This window comes from Hordeum vulgare, chromosome 2H (assembly GCF_904849725.1).
Source record: "Hordeum vulgare subsp. vulgare chromosome 2H, MorexV3_pseudomolecules_assembly, whole genome shotgun sequence".
Lineage (NCBI taxonomy): Eukaryota > Viridiplantae > Streptophyta > Magnoliopsida > Poales > Poaceae > Hordeum > Hordeum vulgare.
In genome coordinates this window covers 547,244,888-547,262,124 of record NC_058519.1, presented here as the reverse complement: position 1 = coordinate 547,262,124, position 17,237 = coordinate 547,244,888, and positions in this window count along the sequence as shown.

Below are 17,237 nucleotides of genomic sequence, written 5' to 3'. Positions count from 1 at the left end.
ATACGATAAGAATGACTTCGCTGCTAGGAAGCATGGTAAAGAAAGGGAACCGTGGGTTCAGAAACCCATGCCCTTTCCTCCCAAACCATCCAAGAAAAAGGATGATGAAGACTTTGAGCGCTTTGTTGAAATGACCAGACCTTTCTTTCTGCAAATGCGTTTGACATATATGCTCAAGATGTCTCCGTATGCTACGTACATGAAAGATATTGTGACTAATAAGAGGAGGATACCTGATATTGAGATCTCCGCCATGCTTGCCAACTATACCTTCAAGGGTGGAACTCCTAAGAAACTAGGTGATCCCGGTGTGCCCACTATACCTTGCTCCATTAAAGGCAACTACGTTAGAACCACGTTATGCGACCTTGGAGCCGTTGTTAGTGTTATGCCTCCTTCTCTTTATCATAGACGTGAACTGGATAAGTTGACACCCACTGAAATCTCTCTGCAAATGGCCGAGAAATCAACTGCTTTCCCTATCAGCATTTGCGAGGATGTGCCTGTTGTGGTTGCTAATGTCACTATCTTAACAGACTTTGTTATCTTGGATATTCGTGAGGACGATGCCATGGCTGTCATCCTCGGAAGACCCTTTTTAAACACTGTAGGGGCTGTTATAGATTGCAACAAAGGCAATGTCATTTTCCATGTCAACGGGAATGAGCATACGGTGCACTTTCCGAAGAAAAAATATCGAGTACATTGCATCAATGCTATCGAAAAAACTACATCGATTCTTATTGGGAGCTTTGAATGCCCTATTCCTCGTGTCAAGCTGAAGTGTGATTTGCTTGTTGGGGAGATACATATCCCCATTGAGGTGACCTAGTGACTATTCGAAAATTCTCCGTCCTCTTTTGCGATTCGAAAAGGTTTTGTCGAGGAGGGTTGATCAATCTCAGTGATGGATTTCTTTCGATGACCATGAGATGGATGAATCGAGGAGTCACAAACCTGTGTTCCAAGCTTTCACCTTCGGTTGCTTAGAAGAAAAATGATAGATTTAGTTTAGTTTTCCCTATTTTCTGTTTTAGCGTCCGGTAGAAAAGTACCCCTAAAATAAAAGTTCTCCGAACGTCCTGAAAATCAAGTATGATTTTTTCTGGATTTTTTGAAAAATACTGGGACAAAGAGTCTGTCTGGGGCCACAGCAGTGGGCCACAAGCCCTAGGGGCGCGGGCACCCCCCTGGTCGTGCCACCCGGGCTTGTGGGGCTCAGAGGTACCCCCTCCACTCATTCTTGCTCTCATCCGCTTCTCCTACCTCCAGAAAAAATCTTTCGCAGCTCAAACCCGTGTTCTTGCTCCTCTTGCTGGGATTTTCGATATCTTTGCTCAAATCACCGTTCTCCGAACTGTTTTGGGGAATTACTCCTTGGTAAGTGACTCCTCCATTAGTCCAATTAGTTTTTTCTCTAGTGCCTTCTACTCCGCGTACTTTTGCTACCTTGGTGACCATGTTCTTGAGCTCTGCATGCTGATTCTAGCTGGTCCCAAGTAGTTTTGATGTGTAATATGGTCTCTAGGCACTTGTGGGAGTAGTTGCTACGAGTTTAGTTGAGCCTTGTTCATTTTTCCTTTGGGTCATTGAAAATTTCTAAAAAGGAAGATGTTCAGGAGAAACTTTCATGCTGGTTCCTCAAGCAAGAGAGGTCCCCGTCTTGAGATTCGGGAGCCTGATCCTTACCAACCTAGGGACGCGCAGGTACAACCATGTGAATGGCCTTCTGATGAATTTATGATTGAGGAAAGTCTCAAAGATGAGTTTGATGCACTTGTTCACAATGTCGGACTCGAAGAATTCATCTCCGATAAATGTGAACAGTATGTTGCTCTCACTGCCTCTTTTGTTCGTAGATTCAAATTTTCAGCTGGTCGTGAGCCATCGGTACTGTTTGATCTCTATGATAAATCGTATACCATGGATTTAGAGGATTTCAAAAGAATTTGCAAGATACCTACGTGGGGTAGCCTCAATGATCCTCCTAAATCTTCGGTTAGAGATTTTTTCTCTGGTATTACAGTGGGAGAAACTAGAGACATTATGCAAGCTACCTTGGGGAGTATTCGTTTTCCTGCCTTGCATTACTTTGCCCTCTTTATAGGCAGATGCATTAATGGCAAGATTGAGCATTGTCACCTCTGCGCACCCGACCTTAGTATCCTTAAGAGCGCAGTGACAGGTGACAAAAGCTTCAACATGGGAGCTATTATAACAAGGAGGCTGAATAAGAATGCAATTGAAGGGGATTTCTTTGGTGGGATCTATGCCACTCGCATAGCAAATTATCTTGGAGTACCCATCCGCGAAGGAGACCCCCCGCTCCATACAGCTTTCCTTGTCCGCGTCTCTTTGACACGCTACCAGTTCCTTGAGAGGAGTGATGAATCCCTCCTATACGGATTGATATTTAACCATCAGCGTGTTTTCCATATTACCCTTCCTGCTCCTGCTTTCTTTGACTTTCAGTTAAAACAGAGATATTACATAACCAGAGGAGAGGCAGAGGAGTATGAGAGGGAGGCGAAGGCTTCCCGTCTCCGTGAGGCAGCTATTCAGGCAGTGGCTGCAGCGCTCCCGTATAACCCCAATTATGATTTTGGGTTTCACCAGGACCATCCTTGGGGGTAGACCAACTTAGGAAAAAGCCTAATCTTGGGGGAGTACGTGTTCTCACCTACTTTACATTCTTGCTTATGCTTTCACTTTCTTAGCCGGTGTTCACACTTTGCCACTGTATCATCCATGCTAGTTTATTTTCTTTTTCTCGTTTTCTTTTCGTGTGTCTGTCTAGTTTCAAAAAACCCAAAAAGATTTTCTTTTTCTTCTTTTGCTTGTTGGGAGCTTTCCCGTGTAGATAGTTTTCTTTTTCTTTGGGTCATGGTAGAAGATATTGGTTACAATGTTTAGTGGCTCTTGCATGCATACCTGTTTAGCTTTCATAGAGCCATATTACTTTGTCTTTTCCTTTGTGTTTGCCTGCAGATTCCAGCTTTAGTCCAATGCACGAGCACTCTTATTATTGTTCACATTGTTCGCTCCTGCAAGTCATAGGCAATAATGACGATATATAATGAAGTGACTGAGCCTGGAAAAGCTGGTATGAACTCGATATATTTTGTTTTTGTAAATATGACTAGCTCATCATGCCTGATCCAGCTTTGTTGTGAGAGAAACATGTTTGCAATGACAACTTAGAGATCATAGTTGCTTATGCCATGCTTACTTAGCTAGGAGCTTATAATGGTTTGACTTGGATGCCCACATGAATGTTGAGATGACTATGATGTAGTATGATAGAATGGTATCCTCCTTTGAATGATTCAAGTGGCTTGACTTGGCGCATGTTTATGCATGTAGTTGAAACAAAATCAACATAGCCTCTAGGATGTTCATGTTCATGGTGATTTATGTCCTACTCATGCTTGTACTCAATGTTAGTTAATCTCAATGCATTTTGATGACTGTTGTCGCTCTCTAGTTGGTCGCTTCCCAGTCTTTTGCTAGCCTTCACTTGTACTAAGCGGGAATACCGCTTCTGCATCCACCTCCAAAAACCCAAAGTTGTTCTATATGAGTCCACCATACCTACCTATGTGCGGTATCTACCTGCCGTTCCAAGTAAGTTTGCTTGTGCCACTCTCTAAATCTTCAAGAAATAATCTGTTTTGCATGCCCGAATCGCTCATGTGGTGACAGGGGGCTATTGGTATCTTCCATGCTAGGCGTGTTATCCTCGATATGTGTTTATTCACTATCATTCACGAGAAAGGGGCCAGTAATTGGAATTCCTAGTTCCATGCTCAAATCGAAAAGATAATTGCAAACAAAACTCCCCCAGGATTGTTGTTGGTATGGACAGTACCCGAGGATTCAGCTAGCCGTGGAGTGTGATTGATTGGTGGTGGGGGAGTCTGATACGTCTCAAACGTATCTATAATTTTTTATGGTTTCACGATGTTATCTTGTCAACTTTGGATGTTTTATATACCTTTTATATCTTTTTTGGGACTAACTTATTAATTCCGTGCCAAGTGCCAGTTCCTGTTCTTTCTGTGTTTTTGACTCTTTTCATATCTGATTTTGGAACGGAGTCCAAACGGAATAAAATCCCCAAAATATTTTTTTCCAGAATGGAAGAAGATCGGGGGACATGAGGGCCAAGGCAGAGGGCCCACAGGGAGCCCACAAGCCCTGTTGCCGCGACTAGGGGGGCCCGCAGCAACCAGGCTTGTGGCCTCCCTGGCGCTCCCCTGCCCTAGCTCTTTGGCCTATAAATTCTCTAAAATTGCAGAAAAAATCAAGGCATCCACGAAAACACTTTTCCACCGCCGCAAGCTTCTGTTTCCGCGAGATCTCATCTGGAGACCCTTTCGGTGCCCTTCCGGAGGGGACTTTGGAGCTGGAGGGCTTATACATCAACATCATCGCCTCTCCAATGGCTCGTGAGTAATCCACTTCAGACCTATGGGTCCGTAGTTAGTAGCTAGATGGCTTCTTCTCTATCTTGGATCTTCAATACAAAGTTCCCCATGATCTTCATGGAGATCTATCCATTGTAATCCTCTTTGGCGCTGTGTTTGTCGAGATCCGATGAATTGTGGATTTGTGATCAGATTATGTATGAATTATATTTGAGTCTTTGCTGATTTCTTATATGCATGATTTGATATCCTTGTAAGTCTCTCCGAGTCTTGGGTTTTGTTTGGCCAACTAGATCTATGATTCTTGCAATGGGAGAAGTGCTTGGTTTTGGGTTCATATCGTGCGGTGACCTTAACCAGTGACAGAATGGGCAGCAAGGCACGCATCGTGTTGTTGCCATCAAGGGTAACAAGATGGGCTTTCATCATAGATTTGAGATTTCCAATCTACATCATGTCATCTTGCTTAAGGCGTTACTCTGTTCTTATGAACTTAATACACTAGATGCATGCTGGATAGCGGTCGACGTGTGGAGTAATAGTACTAGATGCAGAAAGTATATGTCTACTTGTTTTGGACGTGATGCATATAGATATGATCATTGCCATAGATGACGTCATGACTTTGCGCGGTTCTATCAATTGCTCGACAGTAATTCGTTCACCCACCGTCTACTTGCTTTCATGAGAGAAGCCACTAGTGAACACTACGGCCCCCGGGTGTATTCACAACTATCGTCTCCACCTTTACTTTTACTTTGCTTTGTTTACTTTTTGCTTTCAGTTCTCACTTTGCAAACAATCTATAAGGGATTGACAACCCCTTCATAGCGTTGGGTGCAAGCTCTTTCTGTTTGTGCAGGTACTTGTGACTTGACGCGATCCTCCCACTTGATCGATACCTTGGTTCTCAAACTGAGGGAAATACTTACAACTGCTGTGCTACATCACCCTTTCCTCTTCAAGGGAACACCAACGCAAGGCTCCGAGGCCGCGGGGAAATCCTTTGCGTATTTGCCAAGGAAGTCCCTATAGGCGTAGCCCGTAGCAGAAGGATTCCTGGCGCCGTTGCGAGGGAAGGTCTGTTGTCGCAGTAGCAGAAGGATTTCTGGCGCCGTTGTCGGGGAAGGTCTGTTGTCGAAGTAGGAGAAGGATTTCTGGCGCCGTTGCCGGGTACGAGAGATAAGTAAAGATCTATCCAAGTAGGTGTCACAAACTCGTCTCTTGCATTTACTTTTTTTCCAGTTGCCTCCTGTTTTCCTCTCCCCACTTCACATTTGTCGTTTTCATTTGCCTTTCTCCTTTGTCGTTTTCTTTTGCCTTTTGCCGTTTTCCTTTGCCAGTTTTCTTGCTTGCTTGTGCTCTTGTTGGTTTGTTGAAGTCATCATGGCTGAAAACACCAAACTTTGCGACTTCTCGAGTACTAATAATAATGATTTTGCTAGTAGTCCGATTGCTCCCGCCACTAGTGCGGAATCTTATGAAATCAACGCTGCCTTGCTGAATCTTGTTATGAAAGAGCAATTCTCTGGCCTTCCTAGTGAAGATGTCGCATCCCATCTCAATACCTTCATTGAGATTTGCGATATGCAAAAGAAAAGAGATGTGGATAATGACGTGACTAAATTTAAGCTTTTTCCTTTCTCGTTGCGAGATCGTGCGAAAACCTGGTTTTCTTCTTTGCCAAAAATTGTATCGATTCTTGGGATAAGTGCAAAGATGCTTACATATCCAAGTATTTTCCGCCGGCTAAGATTATCTCTCTCCGTAGCGATATCATGAATTTCAAGCAACTTGATCATGAACACGTTGCACAATCTTGGGAGAGAATGAAGTCAATGATTAGAAATTGTCCCGCTCATGGCTTGAGTTTGTGGATGATTATACAAATCTTTTATGCTGGTTTGAATTTTGCTTCTCGCAATATCTTGGACTCCGCCTCAGGTGGAACATTCATGGAAATCACGTTAGGAGACGCTACAAAACTCCTAGACAATATCATGACCAACTGTTAGAGCATATATCTCCATATGTGGTTTTGGTAATTGATGACAATTCCTATGGACTAATGGTTGCCTTAAGTTATATTTATAGGATTTGTCCATTGGCACTTCTTGAAGTCCATCTGTTGGGTTCAAGGAGTTCATATGATGACCAAGATGGTATTCAAGGTATTATCCAAAGAATTGTCATAGAGACACTAGGTTGATCAAGATATCAGACAAAGAGTAAATCAAGATGATCAACACACAGAGCGTATAAGATGTACCAAGAGGGATCAAGTGATCCCATGGTATGGATTTGTCCATAGGCACTTCTTGAAGTCCATCTGTTGGGTTCAAGGAGTTTATATGACGACCAAGATGGTATTCAACGTATTATCCAAAGATTGGTCATAGAGACACTAGGTTGATCAAGATCTCAGACAAAGAGTAAATGAAGATGATCAACACACAAAGCGTATAAGATGTACCGAGAGGGATCAAGTGATCCCATGGTATGGTAAGCATTGTCCATTGCGTGTTTGTGTACTAACCCATGGTCTTTGTGAGAGTCCTATGTGGGGGTTAGGTGTGCTTCCATGGGCTTGCGTCAAAAGGAATATCTCATACAACCCATGAAGGATGACGTCAAGTGGCGATCGTCATCAAGATTGTGGTGTGCAAGTTCAAGTGGATCATCACGAATATATCATTGAAACTATTGTTAATGATCATGTGTTGATAAGGACAAGCTCATGTGCTAACAAGGACAAGATCAAGATAAGCATTCCTGAGCACTACATGCTTGATTCTTGTGGATGTTCACATGGTGGACAAATGAAGATGAATACATAAGCTAGGCTTTCCACATTGTGTATGGGAGAGCTACTTGAAGACTTCATCATGTCTTGCTTTCAACTTGAGCCAAGAAGGAACAACAACATCAAGCTCAAGTGAAAGGGCTAACTCAAAGGTATCAGTTCCTTTGACGTTAGTTGTGCGGAGTGATGACCAGCGAATAAAACTATACACTCAAGTATGGATCATCAGTACCCCTTTTATGATTCTTGAGTCTTTAGGGATCCCACACTATTAAGAGGGGATCACAGGTTTTGCGATGAACTTGCTCAAACTACATCTCCACTGTTCTGCTCAGACCACATCTCCACTGCTCTGCTGTTATGTGAAAACAGAACCAGTGCCTCGGACATCCGGCTTCCTCCGGACGTCCGAGGGCCGGACGACCGACTGCTTCGGAAATCCGGAATCCTATACCAGAGAAATGAGAGCCATATAACTCGGACTTCCGGCTCCCTCCAGACGTCCGAGGCTCGGATATCTGACCAGCTTCGGAATTCCGGAACTATGCACCAGAGAAACTTGAGCCATATAACTCGGACTTCCGGCTCCCTCCGGACGTCCGAGGGCCGGTCAAGGGTTGGACGACCGATAGGCTTCGGAAATACGGAGCCCTGCACCAGAAGAACATGAGCTCTATAACTCAGATTTCTGGCTCCCTCCGGACGTCCGAGGGCTGGACGTCCGTCCCCTTCCAGAAATCCGGAACCTCCCACCGGAAGAAGTTGAGTCGAATAACTCGGATTTTCGGCCTTCTCCGGACGTCCGGCCAGTGTTCAATGCACAGTATTTTCAGTGATATCTACAGGCCTCGGACGACCGACCCCTGTCGGACGTCCATCCCCTCGCGGACGCCCGGACTTCCGGAAACTGTCGGACGTCCGGACCCTGTGTGACTTAAAGTGTCCCCAACAGCTGTTTTTCTATCCCCACTATAAATACCCCCTCCCACTTCGTGAGAGGGTTTCCCAACACAGCCTTACCCTCATAAGAACACACTTCTACCTCACACACATTTGCTCACACCAAATCTTAGATCCCAAGAGAACTTGTGAGTCCCTTTGAGAGTTGTTCCAATCAAAAGATAGATCGTCTCCCTCTCCTCCTCTCAACCCAAGCTATTTGAGATTTGAGCAAGTTTTGAGCATTCCCCGTGATCTTGTTACTCTTGGAGGTTGGAGACTCCTAGGCGGTAGGAGTTCTTCGGAGAGGAATCAATCCGTGTGATTACCCCCCGGAAAAGTTTGTGAGGGTTTGGAAGCCACATCAAAGGCTTACCACTAGTGGTTGAGAAACGCCCTCGTGGTGTTATCTCAAAGGGAGAATAGGGTGAGCCTTCGTGGCGTTGGTGTGCCTTCGTGGTAACATCCACCTCTCTAACAATGACTAGCTTCCCTCCAAGGAAGTGAACATCGGGATACATCTTCGTCTTAGTGACCTTGGTTATCCTTAACCCTAACTCCTTACTTGTGGTTTACTTGTGTTACTTGAGCATACATACATTCCATATTGTTTGTGCTCATTATATTGTGTTGGCTATTTCTTGTACAAGATTAATCATTCAAGCATACCCTCTATATCCACACGTTCATACTTGCAGCCTTTGATATATCGTGTGATATAGTGTGATCTAGTATCTTGTGTTGTTCACCTACTTGTCGTGTGATATAGCTCAAGTAAGTTTGTGTAACTTACTTGGGCTTTTTAGTAACTGTATTGTGTCCATATTTGTAGATCGTGTTGTTGATACACGTTGCAGTGCCTAGTGCATTTAGGATTTGTGCTTGACAAGTACCCTCTTAGTTTATTTCCGCATTAGTTTCAAGCCAAATGTGAAGAAGTTTTTTTAAATAGCCTATTCAGCCCCCTCTAGGCGTCATCGAGGTCTTTTCAATTGGTATCAGAGCTAGGTCTCTCTTTAATTAGGTTTCACGACCTAGAGAGTATCGATGTCGACTATTGGATTAGTGCACATTGGCATCTTTGACTTTGATGGCACAAACTATACCCTATGGAGAATTCGTATGCTTCATCACTTTCGGGCCATGGGCCCAAATACTTTACGAATTGTTCTTGTAGGGATTGCCGACAAAAAGGATGATGCATCTTCATCTGCTAATGAGATGTATCTTGATTGTGAGGCTTTTCTTGCCATTCATCGAACCATAAGTCCTGAAGTGTTTAAGTCTATCTCGACTTGCAAGTCAGCTCATGAAGTTTGGACTAAACTTGAAGATATATATGGTGGGTCCAATCTTGATGAAGACGGTATTATGATGAAGGAGTTGGTGCATGAGCTCTTCACTCTTTTCGATCTTAAAGAGTCCACCACTACTTCCATATCCGATTTCTTGCACACCTCAGCATTTTCAATCTCACAAGGTAATGACATGGTGAGTGAAGAAATATATGTTGATGAAAATGTCATAGCCTCTATGGACACGAGCATATCTAGCACCACACATAGTGTAAATTATTGTGCTGATAGGTCATGCATTTCACCTAAAGATCCCTCGACAAATGTCTGTGGTGATATGCCCGCTTCCTCGTGTCCTCTTGATCAAAATATCTTGTTTCTCCCTGGTTGCTCTATGACTAATCATTTAGGGGAAATCAAGAAATATGAAGTACTTTTGACTAATGAAGAATCTGATTCACCAAAAGAATCATCATCAACTCCTCCAGTTCACATGTGCCTCATGGAAAGAGGTAATAATGAGGTATCATCTTCCCTGTGCAATAACGATGATATTTGCGATGAGGATGATGATGATGATTTGACCGAAAATATCTATGTGATTAGTAAAATTCTTCATAAAGCTAAAAATAACGCTCTTCAAAGATTCCAAGATGTTCTTGCTTACTTTGAAAATTGTAATGATTCACTTAATCTCGAACAAGCTAAAAGTGAACAACTTGAACATGAACTTGAGAAGAGTCATCAAGCATGTAGAGACTTAAGATCTTCAAAAGGAGAGATTGAAGTTGCTCATGATAAACTTAAAAAGGATTTTGAGGTCCTTCTCCTTGAATGCAATAATGTCAAGGGAGAGCTCATCAAAACCTCTAAGATCTATGAGGAGCTTCAATCTACTCATGAGAAGTCTCTATTTGCTACTTACTCCTCTCATATTGTTGATGATACTTGTACATCTAACTCTACCTCATTTGAAGTATCAACATTGAAGGAGAATATTGAGCTACGTGCTCAACTTGATTTACTAACTAGCAATTATTGGAAGTTGGAAGAAAACCATGTAATGCTCACAAGCTCTCATGCCGATCTTCTAACATCCTATAATGTGCAAAAGTTAGCTCATGAGGCTATCATCACCAAGGTAACATCAAATAAGCCTCATGTGGACAATGGCACTACTTCTAGTCAAAGTACTATATTTCCATGTGTTAGTCCTCATAATTCGTCTACTCATAATGTTGCTACCTCGTGTGATGAATTACTTTCCTTGCCTTGGTGCTCTAACAATGAAACTTACACTTCCTCTAGTATTTGCATTAAAACTAACCATGCAGAGGAAATTGAAGAGCTCAAGGCCCAAGTCACTTCTTTGAAGAAAGACTTGGAACTGTGTCATGAAGGGATGTCCACACTCAACAACGTTCTGTGTGAGCAAACATCTCCGAATGACAAAAATGATGTTGGAGTAAACTCAAACAAGAACAAGAGTGGCCTAGAACGAGTTAAGAATTCAGCCAAAATCATTTGCTTCAAGTGCAAAGTTAAAGGGCACGATGTTAGATCTTGCCCTTTGAAGACGAAGTCTCAAAGTCACAAGCAACAAGGGAAGCGGCCACAAACTCAATCACACACTCAGCTACAAGTTGAAGGAAGGCCTCTTCCCAATAAGACCCAAGCCAACACTTCCCAAGGTGAGAAATCAACTGGGAAGAAAACAAAGGGTAGATGTTGCTACTTATGTCGTGAGAAGGGTCACCTCGCTTCGTCTTGCACGAGAGGTAACTTATCCAACCCAATCACTATTGATGATATCTATTCCCTTGGGAAGGATAAGGTTGGCAATGTGTTTGCCAAGTTTGTTGGTACTCAAAATGGTGTCAAGAAAAGAACCATTTGGGTTCCCAAGCCTATTGTGATTAACCTCTGAGGACCCAACGTAGTTGGGGACCAACAAGCTCAAACTTGATCAATAAGTGACTATGGAGGACATTAGAGACTTGGATACATAATGAAGAATTAAGGGGTCTTCATCATTCATATTATCTCAAGCCAAGTCATTTGGATTATCGAATTTCTATCTTATATCCAATGTGCCTCCTTACGGTAACTTATACTTAAACTGTTTACATTGTTAGGTGCTTGCCCCTTTGCATGTTCTGGTTTTGTACCTTGCATGCATTTGTATATGTTGTGCTTCCAACTTGCTTATCTTGAGTAATCGAGTATGGGTATGTTGGTTTGCATATCATGTACATGTGAGTCTTGTATTGAGCCTTTTTTGCATCTTGTTTATATTTTTTTGTTGGCTCGTGTGAGAGATTAATGGATTATCCCATTGTGGGGGAGTGATGTGCTTTGCACACCTCACAATCCTATAAATGTGTATACATGGTGAATACCACTTAGTTTTGATACTTCCAGATTATCTAGTTTCTATGTGGTATGTCTTACTCATGAGAAATTCAAATTCTATATGGTCCATTAAGTATCTCTTGTTGGTTTTAATTTGCCACTTGTTAATGTTGTTGGTTTATCACATTATGGGGGAGTAATATGCTATGTGCATATTACAAACCTAGAAAATGTGTACATTTGACGTGTTGCCACTTAGTGTTGATATTGTAAATTATCTTGTTCCTAGGTGGCATGTTAGCTCTACAAGTGTCATTTGCATGCGTTTTATGGGTAAAGATGATCTTGGATATATTTGTGATCTACCAATGAGTATCACTTCAAAAATACTTCTTGTCCTTGACAATTGGTATTCCCATCATGTGATAGGAATTGCTAATCATCTTTACATTGGATTTTGTGTTTCGTTTGTCTTCCTTGCCTCTTATGAATCTATTTTAACATGTCTAGTTTTTTTATAGATATAGAGAAAGTGATGATCCCATCGTGTGTGTTTTGTATTTAAATGCAAATTCTATATAATGCACATCCCTTGGGGGAGCTATCCTATTTTCTTTAAAATGCTCTCTTTATTCACCCATCATAAAATCTTTTGATCCCCATCAAGTGTGTGTTGATGGGAGGCAAGTCTTGCTCTTTATGATGCTTTGTGCCATCATGAAAATTTGTCGAGGGCTTAGTTTGTTGGAACCTAGCTCTCTTTTGGAAACTAGATACCTCGTGTTTGTTTTCCTTCAATTGGTTTCTTGTTGCCTTCTATTTGGCATATGTCAATGGATATCTCATTCCTTGAGGTATCTTTTAATTGATATCCTTCAAGTGATAGTTCTTTTTGTTTTAGGATCTTATTATCACTTGATACCTTGTATTTTGGTGACCTATCAACTTTGTGTTGAGTTGATTCTTGAGAGTCTTGAGCATGCGTATCTAGCTACTATATACAACTTCTTTTGCTTGCTTTCCTTCTTTGACCCAATATATAGGGGAAACTCCACCTTGTCATAAATTGGCTAAAGTGTGCATGAAATTCAAATTCATATCTATATGCACATATGTATGTGGAGTTTGTCCTATTTATTGCTGGTTTTCTAACTCTTTGGTCCCAATGAGTTTGGGCACCATTTTGTTTGTTTTGTTGTTCCAGGAACAACTGGAGATGCATTGGATGCTCGGCTCACCTATAAGGAAGATGTTGAGACCATGTGATTATTAGAGCCAAGTTAGGATGATCAAAGAACAACTATCTACTACATCAATCCAATGTTGTCTCGGTAACAAGTATCCACTTCATGCATTCTTTTCTTGCAAAGGACCCAACCTGTCTTTTCTTTTCCAGGTTGCATCATGGCATGAATCTCTTGATTTTCTCTCGTAGTACTTGTTTGCTTTCTCAAAGCATCCGAACGATGATGTCTTACTACTAGTTGGGATGTATTTGATGTTCGTATGTTGGAAGTTCACATTGTACAATAAGAAAATATTAGGCCATGTGCTATGCTTCCAAGCAAAAGATCTCATTGATATATTTATGACTTCCTTTTGGATATCTAGTTTGTTCCTTCTTGTAGCCATTTCGTGTGTACATCGTTCTTTGTGGATATATATCATCATGATTGTCTTCTACTTAGAATCTTTTACACATGAGAGAAGTTACATCTCTAATTAATATCCTCTTTTCTTTCACAATCATCATTTCATTTCCTTTTTCAGCTTTTGGTGGCTTTGTGAAAGGTTTTATTTTGAGTGCGTATCTTGTTTTCCTACATCTTGATGCACTCTTTGGCCGTGAAGATTATTTTTCCTCATGCTTGTCTTGATGAGGGTTTTGCCATTTCAATTAGTATCTCTCCTCTTGACAAGGTTCTTACTTTCTATCTTCACAATGGGTTGTCACAAGCGTTGCTTCTTATTTTGTTTATTAGTAAGCTTGTGAACCCATTTTCTAGTATGTGTGTGTGGGAATGATATGTCTTGCACTTTGTATCTCATTTCATCAAGACTATGTTGATGAGTAATGCTCATCCTTATCTTAGTCTTCTCAAGTGCTTTGCCATGACTCACACACATTACTTTGGTTGAGCCTATTCTTAAGCTGCTTCTTTTACATGTTGCTCAACCATTTGTTTTGTGCAATTGATATGCTTATTGTCTCATCTATCTTCTTGCACTCGTTGTGTGTTTTTATTAATTGTGGGGGAGCAACGACCATATTTTGTGCACATGTATCAAATACAACAACCTCGTATTTGTGCACAAATCAGGGGGAGCTTCTCTAGTTTTTGATAAAACACTTTGTTGCCTTTATCATAATATCTTTTATTCGTGTGGTTCGAAGGATCATATGATTGTTTGTTCCATCTGGAATCTTTTGATTGCTTGCCTCTATCTTTGTATGTCTTTATGGCATACGATCCTTTTATTTGCAATCTTTGGGTCCTCAATATAGTTTGTTTTCCTCCAACTACTTATGATTGTCTTTGTGTATATTTCTGCACTCATTTGCTGATAAGTACACACCTTTTGGAGGACCACCTACTATATTGGCTTTCTAAACTTTTTGTCCATTTTGGCAATCGATGCCAATGGGGGAGAAGTTTAGAGAGTTTACTTTGGATATGTTTAGAGGGTTTTTCTTTTATTGCGTAAGCATTTACATCTTCACGCATGCATTTTTACCTTGTATGTGTGCGCTTGGTTATGCTTATTTCCTTATATAAACTCTCTTGAAGTGGTTGTCTTCAATTACCAAAATGGGGGAGATTGTTAGAGCATATATCTCCATATGTGGTTTTGGTAATTGATGCAATTCCTATGGACTAATGGTTGCCTTAAGTTATATTTATAGGATTTGTCCATAGGCACTTCTTGAAGTCCATCTGTTGGGTTCAAGGAGTTTATATGATGACCAAGATGGTATTCAAGGTATTATCCAAAGAATGGGCATAGACACACTAGGTTGATCAAGATCTTAGACAAAGAGTAAATCAAGATGATCAACACACACATCGTATAAGATGTACCGAGAGGGATCAAGTGATCCCATGGTATGGATTTGTCCATAGGAACTTCTTGAAGTCCATATGTTGGGTTCAAGGAGTTTATATGATCACCAAGATGGTATTCAAGGTATTATCCAAAGAATGGTCATAGAGACACTAGGTTGATCAATATCTCAGACAAAGAGTAAATCAAGATGATCAACACACAAAGCGTATAAGATGTACCGAGAGGGATCAAGTGATCCCATGGTATGGTAAGCATTGTCCATTGCCTGTTTATGTACTAACCCATGGTCTTTGTGAGAGTCCTATGAGGGGTTAGGTGTGCTTCCATGGGCTTGCGTCAAAAGGAAGATCTCATACAACCCATGAAGGATGACGTCAAGTGGCGATCGTCATCAAGATTGTGGTGTGCAAGTTCAAGTGGATCATCACGAATATATCATTGAAACTATTGTTAATGATCATGTGTTGATAAGGAAAAGCTCATGTGCTAACAAGGACAAGATCAAGATAAGCATTCCTGAGCACTACATGCTTGATTCTTGTGGATGTTCGCATGGTGGAAAAATGAAGATGAATACATAAGCTAGGCTTTCCACATTGTGTATGGGAGAGCTACTTGAAGACTTCATCATGTCTTGCTTTCAACTTGAGCCAAGAAGGAACAACAACATCAAGCTCAAGTGAAAGGGCTAACTCAAAGGTATTAGTTCCTTTGACGTTAGTTGTGCGGAGTGATGATCAGCGAATAAAACTATACACTCAAGTATGGATCATCAGTACCCCTTTTATGATTCTTGAGTCTTTAGGGATCCCACGCTATTAAGAGGGGATCACAGGTTTTGCGATGAACTTGCTCAAACTACATCTCCACTGTTCTGCTCAGACCACATCTCCACTGCTCTGCTGTTATCTGAAAACAGAACCAGTGCCTCGGACATACGGCTTCCTCCGGACGTCCGAGGGCCGGATGACCGACTGCTTCGGAAATCCGGAATTCTATACCAGAGAAATCAGAGCCATATAACTCGGACTTCCGGCTCCCTCCGGACGTCCAAGGCTCGGATATCTGACCAGCTTCGGAATTCCGGAACTATGCACCAGAGAAACTTGAGCCATATAACTCGGACTTCCGGCTCCCTCCGGACGTCCGAGGGCCGGTCAAGGGTTGGACGATCGATAGGCTTCGGAAATACGGAGCCCTGCACCAGAAGAACATGAGCTCTATAACTCAGATTTCTGGCTCTCTCCGGACGTCCGAGGGCCGGACGTCCGTCCCCTTTCAGAAATCCGGAACCTCCCACCAGAAGAAGTTGAGTCGAATAACTCGGATTTCCGGCCTTCTCTGGACGTCCGTCCACTGTTCAATTCACAGTATTTTCAGTGATATCTACGGGCCTCGAACGATCGAGCCCTGTCGGACGTCCGTCCCCACGCGGACGCGCGGACTTCCGGAAACTGTCGGACGTCCGGACCCTGTTTGACTTAAAGTGTCCCCAACGGCTGTTTTTCTCTCCCCACTATAAATACCCCCCTCCCACTTCGTGAGAGGGTTGCCCAACACAGCCTTATCCTCATAAGAACACACTTCTACCTCACACACATTTGCTCACACCAAATCTTAGACCCCAAGAGCATTTGTGAGCCCCTTTGAGAGTTGTTCCAATCAAAAGATAGATCGTCTCCCTCTCCTCCTCTCAACCCAAGCTATTTGAGATTTGAGCAAGTTTTGAGCATTCCCCGTAATCTTGTTACTCTTGGAGGTTGGAGACTCCTAGGCGGTAGGAGTTCTTCGGAGAGGAATCAATCCGTGTGATTACCCCCCGGAAAAGTTTGTGAGGGTTTGGAAGCCACCTCAAAGGCTTACCACTAGTGGTTGAGAAACGCCTTCGTGGTGTTATCTCAAAGGGAGAATAGGGTGAGCCTTCGTGGCGTTGGTGTGCCTTCGTGGTAACATCCACCTCTCTAACGGTGACTAGCTTCCCTCCAAGGAAGTGAACATCGGGATACATCTTCGTCTCATTGACCTTGGTTATCCTTAACCCTAACTCCTTACTTGTGGTTTACTTGTGTTACTTGAGCATAAATACATTGCATATTGTTTGTGCTCATTATATTGTGTTGGCTATTTCTTGTACAAGAGTAATCATTCAAGCATATCCTCTATATCCACACGTTCATACTTGCAGCCTTTGATATATCGTGTGATATAGTGTGATCTAGTATCTTGTGTTGTTCACCTACTTTTCGTGTGATATAGCTCAAGTAAGTTTGTGTAACTTACTTGGGCTTGTTTGTAACTGTATTGTGTCCATCTTGGTAGATCGTGTTGTTGATACACGTTGCAGTGCCTAGTGCA